The following is a 14,477-nucleotide window of genomic DNA, read 5'->3' as shown; positions in this document are numbered from 1 at the left end:
CAAGATGGAAACAAGAAGGAAACAAGAAGGAAACAAGATGGAAACAAGAAGGAAACAAGATGGAAACAAGATGGAAACAAGAAGGAAACAAGAAGGAAACAAGATGGAAACAAGATGGAAGCAAGATGGAAACAAGATGGAAACAAGATGGAAACAAGAAGGAAACAAGAAGGAAACAAGGAAACAAGAAGGAAGCAAGATGGAAACAAGATGGAAACAAGATGGAAACAAGAAGGGAACAAGAAGGGAACAAGATGGAAGCAAGATGGAAGCAAGATGGAAACAAGATGGAAACAAGAAGGAAACAAGATGGAAACAAGAAGGGAAGCGAGATGGAAGCGAGATGGAAGCGAGATGGAAACGAGATGGAAACGAGATGGAAACGAGAAGGACACGAGAAGGAAACGAGAAGGAAACACGATGGAAACGAGATGGAAACGATAAGGAAACAAGAAGGAAACAAGATGGAAGCAAGATGGAAGCAAGATGGAAGCAAGATGGAAATAAGGAGGAAACAAGATGGAAACAAGAAGGAAACAAAAAAGGAAACGAGAAGGGAAACGAGATGGAAACGAGATGGAAACGAGATGGAAACGAGATGGAAACGAGACGGGAACGAGACGGGAACGAGATGGAAACGAGATGGAAACAAGAAGGGAACAAGAAGGGAACAAGAAGGAAACAAGATGGAAACAAGAAGGAAACCAGAAGGAAACAAGATGGAAACAAAAAGGGAACAAGAAGGGAACAAGATGGAAACAAGATGGAAACAAGAAGGAAACAAGATGGAAACAAGAAGGGAACAAGAAGGGAACAGGATGGAAACAGGAAGGAAACAAGAAGGAAACAAGAAGGAAACAAAATGGAAACAAGATGGAAACAAGAAGGAAACAAGATGGAAACAAAAAGGAAACAAGAAGGGAACAAGATGGAAGCAAGATGGAAACAAGAAGGAAACAAGAACGGAACAAGAAGGAAACAAGATGGAAGCAAGATGGAAACAAGAAGGAAGCAAGATGGAAACAAGATGGAAGCAAGATGGAAGCAAGATGGAAATAAGAAGGAAACAAGATGGAAACAAAAAAGGAAACAAGAAGGGAACAAGATGGAAACAAGATGGAAGCAAGAAGGAAACAAGAAGGAAACAAGATGGAAACAAGATGGAAACAAGAAGGAAACAAGATGGAAACAAGATGGAAGCAAGATGGAAACAAGAAGGAAACAAGATGGAAACAAGAAGGAAACAAGATGGAAACAAGAAGGAAACAAGATGGAAACAAGATGGAAAAAAGAAGGAAAACAGATGGAAAAAAGAAGGAAACAAGATGGAAACAAGAAGGAAACAAGATGGAAACAAGAAGGAAACAAGAAGGAAACAAGACGGATCATTGATTAATTAATTGGCGTCTCACCTGCAGACTCCAAACTCATCGCAGCGGCTGTTAGTGATGTTGCAGCTGCAGTCACTTCCTGCAGGAAGAAGAAAAGACCAGAGACACAGGAAGCTGAAGGGTCACGTCAAAATAAGAGCCTGAAAATCGAGGAAGATTATTTTCAAACAGACTGAAGGAACCAACTGGACGGTAAAATCTGTCTCTACTGCACCACCTGCATGGGTTCCACCGTGTCCTACCGTGTCCCACCGTGTTCTACCGTGTCCCACCATGTTCCAACGTGTTCTACCGTGTCCTACCGTGTTCTACCGTGTCCCACCGTGTTCTACCGTGTCCCATCGTGTCCTACCGTGTTCCACCGTGTCCCATCGTGTCCTACCGTTTTCCACTGTGTCCCACCGTGTTCTACCGTGTCCCGCCGTGTCCTACCGTGTCCCGCCGTGTCCTACTGTGTCCCACCGTGTTCCAACGTGTTCCACCGTGTTCTACCGTGTCCTACCGTGTTCTACCGTGTCCCACCGTGTTTTACTGTGTCCCACCGTGTCCCATCGTGTCCCACCGTGTCCCATCGTGTCATACCGTGTTCTACCGTGTCCCGCCGTGTTCTACCGTGTCCCAACGTGTCCCACCGTGTCCCAGCGTGTTCCACCGTGTTCTACCATGTCCCACCGTATTCTACCGTGTTCTACCATGTCCCACCGTGTTCTACCGTGTCCTGCCGTGTCCCAACGTGTCCCACCGTGTTCTACTGTGTCCCACCGTGTCCCATCATGTCCTATCGTGTTCTACCGTGTCCCACCATGTTCTACCGTGTCCCACCGTGTTCTACCGTGTTCTACCGTGTCCCACAATGTTCTACCGTGTCCCACTGTGTTCTACCGTGTCCCACCATGTTCTACCGTGTTCTACTGACGGTCGTCACCAGACGTTCATCAACATCACGTGGGCACGTGGCTCAGTGGTTGTCAGAGGTTAGAGGTCAAACACAGCTGACATTCAAAGATCCACAGAGAGTCTTCATCAGTGAGGAGCTCTGCCTCCAATGAAGCCGGGGAGCGGAGGGTCAAAAGCTCCAGAGACACTTCAGGTGTTTGTGTGGATAGAGTTGTGTGTTCTGTTTGTGTGTGTGTTGATAAAGTTGTGTATTGTGTGTCCTGTGTGTGTTTGTGTTGTGTATGTCAGACAGTAGGAGTTGCTGGTGGTGTCGCGTGTCGCAGCAGCTGGAGATGATGAGCGTTATTGGAGATGAAGGTCGACCGTCAGCTGCCACACACAGATTAACAGAACAATAAGATGCCGAGCGCCTCTGAGCACGCTCAGTGAGGATCCACCCAGACAGACAGAGCAGGAGTCATGTGACGGAGGTCTTCATTCAGGTCAGCTGATTAAAGACTGCCCGGTCCATGGACCAATCACAGCTTTGCATCTTTCAGCACCTGTGTGATGTCATCAGGAAGGAGGAACACCTGTTCTACAAACTACAACTGCAGTTTAGAAGTCAAAGTTCAATTTGTATAGAATGAGATTAGATAAATATGGAATAATAAATAAAGTCGATAACTCCTAGATGGATTTAATCCTCTCAAAATTTGAACTTTAAATCAGCAGTTTTCAGAATGGGGTTTGGTTGGTGTGATCATGTGACCTACCTTGACCTGCGCAAGGCAGGACGACGAGGACGCAGCTCAGCAGGACGGCTGCAGCTCCGAGGACCGACATGACGGCTGCAGCGAGGACCTGCAACAGAAGACGGACACGGTGAGACGATTAGACGGGCACAGTGAGGACCTGTGTGACAGTGAGACGGACTGTACTCCCTGTTTAGAGGCAGATTGTTCAGCCACACTGGTCCTTCGCAGAATAAAAGCTTGTAGGAGGACATTCACAGCTAACTTTCACCTGTTTGACTGTCTCTTATCTCAAACAGGTGATCCACTTCCTGTGTCCACCTGAGACACGTCTGTCCAAACTCAGCACAACCACTGCTGCTTAGTTCAAAAAGAGAAACAAAGAGACACCATGAGACACAAAAAGACATAAAGAGGAAAAAAAAGACACCAGGAGAAACACACCAAACGTCCGTGTGTCTCCCTCCTGTTGATCTGAGCTGATCTAGGACTGTTGACGTCTCCGTCTCATCCCCGTCTCCCCGCGTGAACTCGGTTTGACTCGCAACTTTTTAAAGACATCTGCAGGTTGGACGTGTAAAGCTGAGACGCCTGCGAGCGTCTCGTCCTCAGATCAAAGCCTCTGAAACCTGATGAGCCTCCGTGACTCCTGCCAGACTCTGATGTGGGGGTTAGTGACACGTGGTTAACCTCTTAGCAGGACGGTCAGCTCTTCATCGCTCCATCCTCTTCCTCAGTTTGAGCACCAGACATCAGGAGTCACATGAACTCGTCTTGTTGTGAAAGGTCCTAGTTCCACCTGGTTCCCCCTGTTTCCACCTGGTTCCTCCTGGTAACTCTTGATTCCTCTTGGTTCTTCTGGTTCCTCCTAGTTCCTCTAGTTCCACCCAGTTCCTCCTGGTTTCACTGGTTCCTCCTGGTTCCACCTGTGTCCACCTGGTTCCTCCTGGTTCTACCCTGTTCCTCCAGGTTCCACCTGGTTCCTCCTTGTTCCTCCTGGTTCCACCTAGTTCCTCTGGTTCCACCCAGTTCCTCCCGGTTCCTTCTGGTTCCATCTAGTTCCACCTAGTTCCTCCTGGTTTCTCCTGGTTCCACCTGGTTCTTCCTAGTTTTGCTGGTTCCTCCTGGTTCCACCTGTGTCCACCTGGTTCCTCCAGGTTCCTCCTGGTTCTACCCTGTTCCTCCAGGTTCCTCCTGGTTCCACCTAGTTCCTCCCGGTTCCTCTGGTTCCTCCTGCTTCCTCCTGGTTCCACCTGGTTCTCACAGGAACAGATTTATTTCTGTTCTCTGATGTTCTCCGGAGAACACGGAGAACATGACAGAAGGCAGCAACGTTCAGGAACAACTCAACATCGAGGCCCTGATGATCCGCTGCTCCTCCAGGCCTGTCTGTAGTTCTCTAAAGAACCCTGAACGCACCGGACTGTTCCTTTAAATCAGAGAACACTGACCGGTCTGGACTGTTCCTTTTAAAAGCGACCCCACGGCGGAGGTCATGTGACCTGGAGGTCCAGCCTCCTGTTACTACCTGCTGCTTCCTGCCGGAGCTTTCGACTCCCTCCTTGTTCTTCCTCAGCTCTCGACCTCGCAGCTTGTCCTGCTCAGCCTGTTGCTGTAGTGACGGACCTCCGGGTCGCTCTGCCCACACACTCGACTGGCAGGCGGCGGGAAACAACAAGCAGGATAATTTTTCCAGAGATTACAGTGAGGAACGGGACAGGAACCGACATGCCTGCGTCTGTGTTTGTGGGGCTGACATACCAGAGCGCACACACCGCCTCCGCCAGTGTGTTTGCAGGAGAAAGAGAAGAATGAGGGGAGTGTGTGTCAGAAAGAAAGCAACAGGTGGCTGATTTAATGCTTCAGCATTCACACACATTCAGAGTGAGAGCTGAGCAGGCAGCGCAGAGGACGCCTCACTGCACGCGCTCCGTACGGTCCGGTTAAACAACCAGAAACCGCGACACCACTTCGTCCTGCTGGCAAAATAAATCATGTCATTTAGTACACGGTGCATTTCACCTGTCCCTCGTTGTCCTTCCCTCCTGCTGTATTTTGTCTGCCAGCTCTTTTGTTTGTTTCAGTTACCTTTTAAGACCATCTGAACTGTGGCGCCATGGCAACCAGCCTCTCCAACATGACAACACGCCGCTCACAGCACCTGAAGTTTATGTTTCTCTGCCTCCTGCCCCCCCCACGCATGAGGCCACTCCCCCCTGGGCTTCATGTCAAAGTTCTTTTCAGAGTCCTGAACTTGAACCAGTTCATAGAAAACATTTTGCTCACCGACTCACTCGGCACCATCTCCGGGTCCTGGACAGGAAGTGATGTCACGGACCAACACACCGAACGGTCGGTACTGTTCGTAGCTAACGGTCGGTACTGTTCGTAGCTAACGATAGTTCGTAGACTATGAACTGAACTGGTTCGACGGTCCAGTCGCTGATAGAACAGATGAATAGTGAAGTGAAAGTTTCCGTTCTTCCTGCTGATTACGACGTCTTTAAAGTCACCGCAGCAGCGATGTGATTGGTCGACTCCGATCCATTAAAGTCCAGTTGAACCAGTGATGTACTGAAGATCTGTCGCTGTCAGAGCTGAATGAGGCGCTTTGACCTTTGACCCCGGCTCGGTAATGATGTGATGTGAGCCTGAAGGACGCTCCGTCTCAGTGTGATGAAACTCTGAGAAACATCACACAACCGGGATCGAATCCAAATCCTGCACGCGTCCACGGCAATCAGCCTCCTCCTCTGTTGCCATGGCAGCAGCTGGCCCCCTGCAGGGGGACTCGATGTTCCTGTTAGTGGATCATTCTCCTCCGTTTTAACGTCCAACCTGTCAGAGCTGCTGGAGATCCATCATGATGACAACATCATAGACCCTGAATATATTTAGAAAGTTGATGAAATGTGATAAAGAACAAATCAAACTGAAGAGTTTCATTCCAGCTGGATGAGCTTCAATCACGACGCTTCACTGAAGCAGAATACTGATAAATAAGTGAAGGAACGGCGGCATGCCGGGAGACTTCTGCCGGGAGACTTCCTGCGTCTCCTCCCGCTGACTCGGCGTTCCTTCTGAAGAGCTGCTATCTGTGGATCCAGTTTTCAGACCGCTGGACCAGAACCAGCGTTTGATCTGGCTGAGTGAGTCGGTGTGTTACGAGACGGGAACTCGGAGCGAACGTGTCTCAGAATAAACCTGCAGGAGGTCCGAACGTCTGCCAGAGGACCTGTTGTCCATCAGGGAATGTTCCTCAGAACCGACTAAGAGAACCGACCGCAACAGAGAACCACTGACCATTGTGACTGATAACAAGAACCAGAACCAGAGAACCATTGTGACTGATAACAAGAACCAGAACCACTGACCACTGTGACTGATAACAAGAACCAGAACCAGAGAACCATTGTGACTGATAACAAGAACCAGAACCAGAGAACCACTGTGACTGATAACAAGAACCAGAACCAGAGAACCACTGTGACTGATAACAAGAACCAGAGCCAGAACCAGAGAACCATTGTGACTGATAACAAGAACCAGAACCAGAGAACCATTGTGATTGATAACAAGAACCAGAACCAGAGAACCACTGTGACTGAAACAAGAACCAGAACCATAGAACCACTATGACTGATAGAACGTTCTCTCTGGTTCTTTCTGGTTCTCTGCAGAACGTCTCTCTCACACAGTCAGTCTGAAACAGTTCTTACCTTCATCCTCCTCTTCGTGGTTTAATTTAACCTCGTCGATATTCAGCGTCCGTCCTCGACACTCAGAGACACACACTCAGAGACACACACTCAGAGACACACTGCTGCTCTGCAGGTTACTTTAGAGTGTTTGAAGCTGCAGAACAACGACCAGGAGACACTCCTCCACCACCTCCTTCCTCCCCTTACCCCCCTCCCCCCCATCCACAAACACACACCCCCCCCCCCGACCATCCTCCCCCTCCAGATAACACTCCCCCTCTGCAGGGTCGGCAGGCCATACACACATGCAGGAGGGAGAGTGTGTGTGTGTGTGTGTGTGTGTGTGTGTGTGTGTGTGTGTGTGTGTGTGTTGTGGTCGGTCTCCTTCAGTCTGTCAAGTATCATTGGTGTTTAATTAATGCTGATCACCATGGCGACAGTGACAGGTTGCACCATCTGCTCAGGTGTTGATGAGTACATAAACAAGGAAATAAAATCAGAGTGAAACATCTGGATACACAACATCTGTCACCTCAGGTCAGAACCTCAGAACATCTAGCAGAACCAGAGGTGGAGAACATCTGTTGGCAGAACCAGAACCAGAGGTGGAGAACATCTGTTGACAGAAACAGAACCAAAGGAGGAGAACATCTGTTAATGGAACCAGAACCAGAGGTGGAGAACATCTCTTGACAGAACCAGAGGTGGAGAACATCTGTTGGCAGAACCAGAACCAGAGGTGGAGAACATCTGTTAATAGAACCAGAACCAAAGGAGGAGAACATCTGTTAATAGAACCAGAACCAGAGGAGAACATCCGCCAACAGCACATCTAGAACCTCCTTGTAGACCATCAGAACCTACTGTTGGACCTCTAGAACTACTTCTAGAACCTGTGTCTGTGAGTGTGTGTGTGTGTGTGTGTGTGTGTGTGTGTGTGTGTGTGTGTGTGTGTGTGTGTGTGTGTGTGTGTGTGTGGTGGGGGGTGTTGAGGGGTTGATGAGGTTCTAACCTGCTGAATGAAACGTGGCTGCAGCAGCTGTGAGATTCCTCTGAGCTCTAAACTGTCCGACCACCTGGTTCACAATGCAGCTCTGTTTATCTGGTGTGTGTGTGTGTGGGGGGGGGGGGGGGAGGCTCAGCTGCTGTGGGGAGGAAGGGGTCAAGGCTGCCCCCACCCACCCACCCCACACACACACACACACACACACACACACAGACACGTTTTAACATTCAGATGGAAACTTAAACAGAGGACTCACATTACTGGACTTCCTTTGTCCTTCTGTTTCCTTTACTGTCTCCTTCAGTCCTTCTCTTCCTCCTTTTTGTCTTCTTCCTCTTCCTCCTCTTCTTCCTCTTCCTCCTAGCTCACCGTCCTCCTGGTGAACTGAGCTGGTGTCAGACAGGTGAAGAAGAACCTTCAGAGCAGTTCCTGGTTCTACTGTTTGCATTGTACGTAGCTGTTAGCTCTGATGCTAACTGCAGTGATGTTCAGGTACATGGGAACACCTTCTCCTTCTTCTTCTTCTTCTTCTTCTTCTGAAACAGAGACACGAGCAGCTGCTGCGACATGTTCGTCATTCCTGCCGTGTCTCTCATATCTGTGATATCAGAGGACGGGGGGGGGGGGCTCTGCATTGTTATGGAGCAGCTGGACATTGTTGTCCTCATCTTTCAATAATCTGCTCAGCTGCCGGCCGTTGTCACGGGATACGATGTGGTCGTCCTAATGTGTTTCAGCAAATCGTCAATTCACACCTGCTCACACCCAAAAATAGATGCAACAATAAACAAACAACAACAAACACGCTCATTAACAGTGTCAACAATACATGTAGGACAACAACAAATAAACAATCAAACAAAAACAACAGCAGTGATAATGACATGAAGTGAGGAAACAGAAAAGAGCAAACATGAAGACTGACAGTATTTTTACTGCAGTAGTATTTGTACTTTTAATTCAGTACAGGAAGTGAACATTTGAACGTGTTTGATTCCTCTGAGAAACGTCTCCTCCTCTTACAGACATGACGTCGTCTTCTGAAAGATCAGACGGGATGAAAGTTTAATGATCCTGCAGGAGAAACTGGGACAATGCAGACACAAAGAGGATGAAACTGTAGGACTTCTGCAACCCTCAGTTCTGCCTGCAGGTGTTGTAGCGTTGGCTAACTGTTTCAGTCTGTGTTGACACCAAAACACTCAGAGATACAGTGCAGTTTTAAATGTCAACACATGACGACTGCCGGAGGACGAGTGAAAAGATGTAGGAACAAAATGAAAAATAATTCAAAAAAGGACAAAATTTGATTCTGAAAAATAAATACAATAAAATAGAATTTCCTTTTTTCCTGTTACCTCAAACCTTAAATCAAAAAACATGATAAATAAACAGATAAAGTAGTGAATTTAACCTCAGATATCATTGCCCATGCTCATCGCAGATGAATGAACATTTATTACAACAATAAATAAGAGTGACAAAAAAAAACAAATAATGGGAAACAGAAAATAGATAAATAACCTCAAGGGATGATAGGTTCAACTGAGTGTTTTTGTGTTTCAGATTTTGAGGTGTTTCAGTGTTTCAGGTCTTTGTGTTTCAGGATTTTCAGTTTTTCAGGTGTTTCAGTGTTTCAGGTGTTTCAGTGTTTCAGATGTTTCAGGTGTTTCAGTATTTCAGGTGTTTCACGTGTTTAAGTGTGTCAGTGTTTCAGGTGTTTCAGGATTTTCAGGGTTTCAGGTGTTTCAGGGTTTCAGGTGTTTCAGGTGTTTCAGTGTTTCAGGTGTTTCAGGGTTTCCGGTGTTTGTGTTTCAGGATTTTCAGTTTTTCCAGGTGTTTCAGTGTTTAAGTGTGTCAGTGTTTCAGGTGTTTCAGTGTTTCAGGATTTTCAGGGTTTCAGGTGTTTCAGGGTTTCAGGTGTTTCAGGTGTTTCAGTGTTTCAGGTGTTTCAGGGTTTCAGGTGTTTGTGTTTCAGGATTTTCAGTTTTTCCAGGTGTTTCAGTGTTTCAGGTGTTTAAGTGTTTCAGGTGTTTAAGTGTTTCAGGTGTTTCAGTGTTTCGGGTGTTTCAGGATTTTCAGTGTTTTAGGTGTTTCTGTGTTTCAGGTGTTTCAGTGTTTCGGGTGTTTCAAGTGTTTCGGGTGTTTCGGGTGTTTAACTGTTTTGGGTGTTTCAGGATTTTCAGTGTTTCAGGTGTTTCGGTGTTTCAGGTGTTTCATGTGTTTCCGTGTTTCAGGATTTTCAGTTTTTCAGATGTTTCGGGTGTTTCAGGGTTTCAGGTGTTTGTGTTTCAGGATTTTCAGTGTTTCAATTGTTTCAGGTGTTTCAGGGTTTCAAGTGTTTCAGGGTTTCAAGTGTTTCAGGTGTTTCAGTGTTTCAGGTGTTTCCGGGTTTTAGTGTTTCAGGTGTTTCAGTGTTTCAGGTGTTTCAGTGTTTCAGGGTTTCAGGCGTTTCAGTGTTTCAGTTTTTCAGGTGTTTTGGGTGTTGCAGGTGTTTCAGTGTTTCAGGTGTTTCAGTGTTTCAGATGTTTCAGGTGTTTCAGTATTTCAGGTGTTTCACGTGTTTAAGTGTGTCAGTGTTTCAGATGTTTCAGGTGTTTCAGTGTTTCAGGATTTTCAGTTTTTCAGATGTTTCGGGTGTTTCAAGTGTTTAAGTGTTTCATTTGTTTCGGTGTTTCAGGTGTTTCAGTGTTTTGGGGTGTTTCAGGATTTTCAGTGTTTCAATTGTTTCAGGTGTTTCAGTGTTTCAGGTGTTTCAGTGTTTCAGGTGTTTTAGGGTTTCAGGTGTTTCAAGGTTTCAGGGTTTCAGGTGTTTCAGTGTTTCAAGTGTTTCAGGTGTGTCAGTGTTTCGGGTGTTTCAGTGTTTCAGGTGTTTCGGTGTTTCAGGTGTTTCATGTGTTTCAGGATTTTCAGTTTTTCAGATGTTTCGGGTGTTTCAGGGTTTCAGGTGTTTGTGTTTCAGGATTTTCAGTGTTTCAATTGTTTCAGGTGTTTCAGGGTTTCAAGTGTTTCAGGGTTTCAAGTGTTTCAGGTGTTTCAGTGTTTCAGGTGTTTACGGGTTTTAGTGTTTCAGGTGTTTCAGTGTTTCGGGTGTTTCAGGTGTTTCAGTGTTTCAGGGTTTCAGGTGTTTCAGTGTTTCAGTTTTTCAGGTGTTTTGGGTTTTGCAGGTGTTTCAGTGTTTCAGGTGTTTCAGTGTTTCAGATGTTTCAGGTGTTTCAGTATTTCAGGTGTTTCACGTGTTTAAGTGTGTCAGTGTTTCAGATGTTTCAGGTGTTTCAGTGTTTCAGGATTTTCAGTTTTTCAGGTGTTTAAGTGTTTCTGGTGTTTCCGTGTTTCAGGATTTTCAGTTTTTCAGATGTTTCGGGTGTTTCAAGTGTTTAAGTGTTTCATTTGTTTCGGTGTTTCAGGTGTTTCAGTGTTTTGGGGTGTTTCAGGATTTTCAGTGTTTCAATTGTTTCAGGTGTTTCACGGTTTCAGGTGTTTTAGGGTTTCAGGTGTTTCAGGGTTTCAAGTGTTTCAGGTGTGTCAGTGTTTCGGGTGTTTCAGTGTTTCAAGTGTTTCCGGGTTTTAGGGTTTCAAGTGTTTCAGGGTTTTAGGGTTTCAAGTGTTTCAGGGTTTCAGGGTTTCAGATGTTTCAGGATTTCAAGTGTTTCAAGTGTTTCAGGTGTTTCAGTATTTCAGGTGTTTCAGTGTTTCAGTATTTCAGGTGTTTCAGGTGTTTCAGTGTTTCAGGTGTTTCAGGATTTTCAGTGTTTCAAGTGTTTCAGGTGTTTCAGGTGTTTCAGGATTTTCAGTGTTTCAGGTGTTTCAGTGTTTCAGGTGTTTCAGGTGTTTCAGTGTTTCAGATGTTTCAGGTGTTTCAGTATTTCAGGTGTTTCACGTGTTTAAGTGTGTCAGTGTTTCAGATGTTTCAGTGTTTCAGGTGTTTCAGTGTTTCAGGATTTTCAGTTTTTCAGGTGTTTAAGTGTTTCAGGTGTTTAAGTGTTTCAGTGTTTCAGGTGTTTCAGTGTTTCGGGTGTTTTGGGTGTTTCAGTGTTTCAATTGTTTCAGGTGTTTCAGTGTTTCAGGTGTTTCAGGTGTTTCACGGTTTCAGGTGTTTTTGGGTTTCAGGTGTTTCAAGGTTTCAGGGTTTCAGGTGTTTCAGGGTTTCAAGTGTTTCATGTGTTTCAGGATTTTCAGTTTTTCAGATGTTTCGGGTGTTTCAGGGTTTCAGGTGTTTGTGTTTCAGGATTTTCAGTGTTTCAATTGTTTCAGGTGTTTCAGGGTTTCAAGTGTTTCAGGGTTTCAAGTGTTTCAGGTGTTTCAGTGTTTCAGGTGTTTCAGTGTTTCAGATGTTTCAGGTGTTTCAGTATTTCAGGTGTTTCACGTGTTTAAGTGTTTAAGGTGTTTCAGTGTTTCAGATGTTTCAGGTGTTTAAGTGTTTCAGGTGTTTCAGGTGTTTCAGGTGTTTCAGTGTTTCAGGTGTTTCAGGTGTTTCAGTGTTTCGGGTGTTTCAAGTGTTTCGGGTGTTTCAGTGTTTCGGGTGTTTCAGGTGTTTCAGTGTTTCTGGTGTTTCAGTGTTTCAGGTGTTTCTGGTGTTTCAGGGTTTCAGGTGTTTGTGTTTCAGGATTTTCAGTTTTTCAGGTGTTTCAGGGTTTCAGGTGTTTAAGTGTTTCGGGTGTTTCAGGATTTTCAGTGTTTCAGGTGTTTCAGGTGTTTCAGGGTTTACAGGTGTTTCAGTGTTCCAGGTGTTTCAGGGTTTCAGGTGTTTGTGTTTCAGGATTTTCAGTTTTTCAGATGTTTCGGGTGTTTCAAGTGTTTAAGTGTTTCAGGTGTTTCAGGATTTTCAGTGTTTCAGGTGTTTCAGTGTTTCAGGTGTTTCAGGTGTTTCAGGGTTTCAGGTGTTTGTGTTTCAGGATTTTCAGTTTTTCAGGTGTTTCAGGGTTTCGGGTGTTTCAGTGTTTCGGGTGTTTCAGGATTTTCAGTGTTTCAATTGTTTCAGGTGTTTCAGGTGTTTCAGGTGTTTCTGGGTATCAGGTGTTTCAGGGTTTCAGGTGTTTCAGGTGTTTCAGGTGTTTCTGGGTATCAGGTGTTTCAGGGTTTCAGGTGTTTCAGGTGTTTCAGTGTTTCAGGTGTTCAATGTTTCGGGTGTTTCAAGTGTTTCAGGTTGTTTCAGGATTTTCAGTGTTTCAGGTGTTTCAGTTTCAGGTGTTTAAGTGTTTCAGGATTTTCAGTGTTTCAGTGTTTCAGGTGTTTCAAGTGTTTAAGTGTTTCAGGTGTTTGTGTTTCAGTGTTTCAGGTGTTTCAGTGTTTCAGGTGTTTCAGGTGTTTTAGGTGTTTCAGTGTTTCGGGTGTTTCAGGGTTTCAGGTGTTTCAAGTGTTTCAGGTGTTTCAGGGTTTCAGGGTTTCAGGTGTTTCAGGGTTTCAGGTGTTTCAAGTGTTTCAGTTTTTCAGGGTTTCAGGGTTTCAGGGTTTCAGGTGTTTCAGGGTTTCAGTTGTTTCAAGTGTTTCAGGTGTTTCAGTGTTTCAGGTGTTTCAGTATTTCAGTGTTTCAGGTGATGTGGGGAACGTGTTTCATTATTAAAAACCAGGTGAGTTCGTAGCTGTTCTCGGTTCGAGCTTCATTGATCAGTTTGTGGAGGTTCAAGTGTCCAACTTCAGAAGTGTGACTTTAATGAGGAAGTAAACAAACTGAACTACATTTCCAAATAAAGGCAGCAGCTTGTCAGTGTCGTTAAACCAGAGATCGATCAGAACGATCGATCGGAGGCTGCAGGCACCGATCATCTTCAGTGTGGAGATCGATTTAAATAAAGTTGGTTTGTCATTCTGCTGGTATCACCGCAAATGAAGGGTGTGACGTCAGCACGCCGAACGTGAGGGGGGTCTAAAGAGGGGGGGCCGGGATTCCTGAGGATTACCCGTCATGCCCCGCGGGTAAAGATGGCGACAGCTGAGCAGGGCAGCAGATCAACTTTCTCTGAGCGGCTCTGAGTGGATTTTCTGCCGTCGGACGGAGCGTGTCGGCCGGCTGCTTCTCCCGCCGCCGCCCGCGTCTGCTGCCGCCTCCCTGCCCGGATCCTCCGCCTCCACAGCCGGACCTCAGCGCTGCTCCTCGGCCTCGGATCGGTTCGGAGCCCCCCCTCCCTCCTTCCTCGCCCCGCTGGAGGAGCAGACGGAGCTCCGGCTAAAGTTTCTTCTCCTCTCCGCTCTCCGGGACGTGTTCTTGGACCCAACCCGGGCCGAGCTGTGCTGACCGGCTCAGGTAAGCTCGGAGCGGGCTGGGTGTCGGTCCGGAGGAGAGTGTGGGGCTGCGGGCTAAGATGGGTCAGTGTGTTCGGTGCTGGCCGCCGTGTGACGGGGAACTGGGCCACGGTCCGACCGGCGACGGGTCTGGGCCGGTGTGTCTTGGATTAACGGGCGGTGGTAGGGGGGTGTCGGGGCGGTGTCCGGGGACGGTTTGGCCCGGCAGCCGGCGGGGGGGACCCCGCTGTGTTTGTCGTGTCCCCCCCCTCCCCCCCGCGGCCTGACAGACAGAACTGAGGGCTGCAGAGCCGGAAAGCCTGACAGACATGGAAAAAAACAGAGAGCGGCCCCTTTAAGAGACACACCTGCTCTCCCAGCAGCCAATCACAGGGCTGCATTTCCAGGCGGCAATGGAGCTGTCGGCCTGAGGGGATCTCTAGCGGTCTGAGGGGGTCTCTAATGGTCTCTAACGGTCTCTAGCGGTCTGAGGGGGTCTCTAGCGGTCTCTAACGGTCTCTAGCGG

At 46.9% G+C, this 14,477-nt stretch overlaps 2 long non-coding RNA genes across 3 annotated transcripts; one reads left to right on the top strand and one right to left on the bottom strand.

The window, feature by feature from the left end:
* Nucleotides 1-1,402: 1,402 nt before the first annotated feature.
* LOC138615051 (uncharacterized) lies at nt 1,403-4,965 on the bottom strand. 2 transcript variants are annotated; one of them, XR_011310399.1, is made up of 4 exons: nt 3,959-4,965; nt 3,294-3,928; nt 3,044-3,131; nt 1,403-1,470 (listed from the first exon to the last, which is right to left on the bottom strand). It is a non-coding gene; the product is annotated as an uncharacterized lncRNA (long non-coding RNA). The 2 variants fall into 2 exon arrangements; XR_011310398.1 differs by having other exon boundaries at nt 3,044-3,928.
* A 5,532-nt stretch (nt 4,966-10,497) lies between these two features.
* LOC138615052 (uncharacterized) lies at nt 10,498-13,563 on the top strand. The gene is made up of 3 exons (XR_011310400.1): nt 10,498-10,555; nt 12,977-13,059; nt 13,214-13,563. It is a non-coding gene; the product is annotated as an uncharacterized lncRNA (long non-coding RNA).
* Nucleotides 13,564-14,477: the final 914 nt, after the last annotated feature.

This window comes from Brachyistius frenatus, unplaced genomic scaffold (assembly GCF_029030835.1).
Source record: "Brachyistius frenatus isolate BFR_SWC_R1_liver_20210118 unplaced genomic scaffold, ASM2903083v1 Contig_675, whole genome shotgun sequence".
Classification (NCBI taxonomy): Eukaryota; Metazoa; Chordata; class Actinopteri; family Embiotocidae; genus Brachyistius; species Brachyistius frenatus.
Note: the sequence above shows the minus strand (reverse complement) of the source record. Positions and strands in the feature narration are given on the sequence as shown.